The following is a 3,689-nucleotide window of genomic DNA, read 5'->3' as shown; positions in this document are numbered from 1 at the left end:
GAGGAAGCACCTGGAAAGTGATTGTTCTAGGAGAAAAAAAGCTGCATGGAAATTTTATGCCCCAGCCTTGGAAGCATCGCTTCTTCACTGAATTTATAGGTATAGACCCCACTCTCAACAGAAGGAATGTCAACGAATTTGCAGCTACCCTAAATCCAATCAACTAACAGCAGGCAGAATAAGCCAAGTAAGAATCTAATTATACATTATTGATGAAACTAGATTGGAAAACACAACAGAGATATTTTGCTTATTCCACTCTTATTTGAGTCTGCCTACGTACTTGGAGATAAAATTTCCAAACAGCAGTTTCTTCCTTATCATTCCACCCTGTTATAAGAGAGGGTAGATCCCAAAATATTTATTACACTGGAAGAGGAAAAAGAGAAGAATTTACTCTGCTTGAAGGTAGTCAAGGGAGAAAAGAGAGCTTTTGAGATACCATCTGATTATGTGGACATATTAGATATTCCTTCCTCCTCCTGCAGAGGAGTGAGTCAGGGAGTGAACATTAGAATGATGAGAATGGCCCTGAACGAGATACCCAAGAAAGTACAAACAGTGGTGCAATTTTTTTTTTCTTCGCAAAGGTAACATATTGGGGAATTTTTTTTTCCCTAATAATTCCCTACCTCACTCCCTCATAATCTCTAAGAAATATATGTTTCTCAAACCTAAAGATGTAAAACCACACAGTATGTAATCATGAATAGTGTAGAAGTTTTGCGCAAAATCGTTGGAGATAGAAGGAAATAGCCTGGCTTGCTTAGCTCTCAAAATTAAATAGAAAAATAATCAGAAATTTTTCCATAACCAGGATATTATTAGCTTTGTTTCTTACTGTTGATTTTAAGCATTTAACAAAATACAGACTAGATATCATGTGCATTATTAAATTGCTCTTACTATGGAAATGTGATAGTCAATATTATAATTATCCAGGATTGTAATCTTGAAATGGAAATGCTTAACAATATATTTGTTTTCTCTTTTGTTTTCCATGTAGAACTTACCATGAAGTATTTCTTCTTCATAATACTTAATACAATTTTAATGGATGAATTATGCTGTAATTACTTATTTACTTTGTGACATCCATCTAGGAGTCATATTGTATTAATGGCTCCAATACTTCGTAATCCCTCTGATTAAAACTATTGCCTTGAGATTTTGCATTTTCTTCCACAAAGGATGATGTTTCTCTGCCCCTTGATTTGGGGGTTGGTCATGTAACTAACTTGCTTTAACCAATGGAATAAAGCAGGACTTATGAAGAGCTGATTCCAAATCAAGAATCCAAGAAACCTTGTGTAAAATGCTGTTCTACATGAGCTGATGCCATTATCATGAGAAAGACACATTTGGTCTAGCCTATTATTAGTCTGTGGAAGAGAATGAAAAACACATGAAACAGAACTTTCCCATCTAAATGAAACCTCCCAAATCCAACCAAGAGCAGAGCCCACATGTCTGGCATTACTCCTGTGTTTGCAGTTTAGCTGCTTACTTGTGCTTTTGCAAATACCAATAGGGGTTCACTCTAGGCTGCATTTGGCTGGGGCAACTTACGTGGTGTTGTGGTCTGAATGTATCCCCCAGACTTCATGTGTTGGAAACATAATCCCCAATGCAAGTATTGGGAGGATGGGTGTTTGGGGAGGTATTTAGGTCTTGAGGGTTCCGCCCTCATGAATGGATTAATATCATTATGAAAGGACTCGAGGGAGTTTGTGTCTCTCTTTTTTGGCCTTCCATCCCTTCCACCTCTTCTACTTGGGGAGGACACAGCATTTCTCCCCTTCAGAGGATGCAGCAACAAGGCACCAACTTGGAAGTAGAGATTAGACCCTTAACAGATTTGAACCTAATGGTGCCTTGATCTTGGATTCCAGCCTCCATGAAAAAATACATTTTTGTTCTCTATAAATTACCTCATCTAAAGTATTTTGTTATAACAAGACAAACATAGTGAGACATCTGGTATATCTCTGCTCTACAGTTCTTCCATCCTCCATTTGGGTGGCTAACACAGATGTGTTCTACTCATAGTGAAATGCTATAAAGCAAATAGAAATGCATGAGGGTACTTACTTCAGTAGCACATAGACTAAAATTGAAATGATATGGAAATTGGCATTGCCCCTGTGCCAAGATGACACACAAATTCGTGAAGCCTTTCATATTTTTGTAACATAAAGGATAAATGCTTGAGGAGATGAATACCCCATTTCCTGTGATGTGATTATTATTCATTGCATGCCTGTATCAACATGAGATATTTAAACATCTACTATGATGTATATGATGAGATATTGAAACCTCTCCTATGTACCCACAAAAATTTAAAATGAAATATTTAAAAAAATGTATGAGGGCCTTTAGAGCCTAGGGTTTGAACAGACATACCTTCATTTCTGCCTCATTGTATTAACCAAAGCAAGTCATATAGGGAGATACATTCTGCGTTTATCAGAGAAACTCTAAAGTTATGTGTCAAAGTTCTCAGAGACAGGAGTGAAAAAAAGAATTATTAATAAAAATTTATTTCTAGCCTTTCCCATATCCACATAGATTAAGAAATAGAATATTACTACAACCTTAGAGTTCCCTCGGATGCCCTGACTCAGTATCTCTAACCTTCCTCCTCCATGGTCTTGACTCCTTTCTACGTAGGATAGATAGTTTTGCTAACTTTTATAAAATAGAATCATAAAATCTGTATTTATCTGTGTTAGGAATCAGACAGATAGATCAGTTTTGCTAACTTTTATAAAATAGAATCATAAAATCTATATTTATCTGTGTTAGGAATCAGTTAGATAGATCAGTTTTGCCAACTTTTATAAAATAGAACCATAAAATCTATATTTATCTGTTAGGACTCTTTGTATTAGTAACATTTTGTGAGATTCATGCATATTGTTACAGGCAGCCCTAGTGAGTTAATTTTTATTGTGATCTAGTGTTATATTTTAGGAATATGCCACCATTTGCTTATTATCAGTCATCTACTATTGATGGATATTTAGGCTAGTGTCAATTTGGGGATATTACAAATAATGCTGCTACAAACACTTGGCAAACGACTTTAAGCTTCTCTTTTGCCTGTATACTAGCTACAGCATAAAAGACTTCTGATTGCTCCACATTCTGTATAACACTTAGTATTGTTAGTATTTGTTTTATTTTATTATTATTAGTTTTTGTTGTTGTTGTTGTTGTTGTTGTTGTTGTTGTTGAGACAGAGTCTTACTCTGTCGCCCAGACTGGAGTGCAGTGGCGCAATCTTGGCTCACTGCAACCTCCACCTCCCGGATTCAAGCGATTCTCCTGCCTCAGCCTCCTGAGTAGCTGGGATTGCAGGCATGCACCAATATGACTGGCTAATTTTTGTATTTTGAGTAGAAACAGGATTTCACCATGTTGGCCAGGCTGGTCTTGAACTCCTGACCTCAGGTGATCCCCCTGCCTCAGCCTCCCAAAGTGCTAGGATTACAAGTGTGAGCCACCACTCCTGGCCTATTTTATTTTATTATTATTTTAGAGACAAGGTCTTTCTCTGTCACCCAGGCTGGAGTGAAGTGGTGAGATCATGGTTCACTGCAGCCTCGACTCCCTAACCTGAAGTGATATTCCTGCCTCACACTCTCAAGTAGCTGGTAATACTAGCATGTGCCACCATGCCCGAC

At 37.3% G+C, this 3,689-nt stretch overlaps 1 non-coding gene across 1 annotated transcript; it reads left to right on the top strand.

Annotated features, from left to right (window-relative positions):
• The first annotated feature begins 2,083 nt into the window (after nt 1–2,083).
• LOC116551102 lies at nt 2,084–2,187 on the top strand. The gene has a single exon (XR_004268723.1). It is a non-coding gene; the product is annotated as a U6 spliceosomal RNA (small nuclear RNA).
• Nucleotides 2,188–3,689: the final 1,502 nt, after the last annotated feature.

This window comes from Sapajus apella, unplaced genomic scaffold (assembly GCF_009761245.1).
Source record: "Sapajus apella isolate SASKATOON/1434 unplaced genomic scaffold, GSC_monkey_1.0 scaffold8, whole genome shotgun sequence".
Taxonomy (NCBI): domain Eukaryota; kingdom Metazoa; phylum Chordata; class Mammalia; order Primates; family Cebidae; genus Sapajus; species Sapajus apella.
The sequence above is the reverse complement of the archived record's forward strand: the minus strand, read 5'-3'. Positions and strand labels throughout refer to the sequence as shown.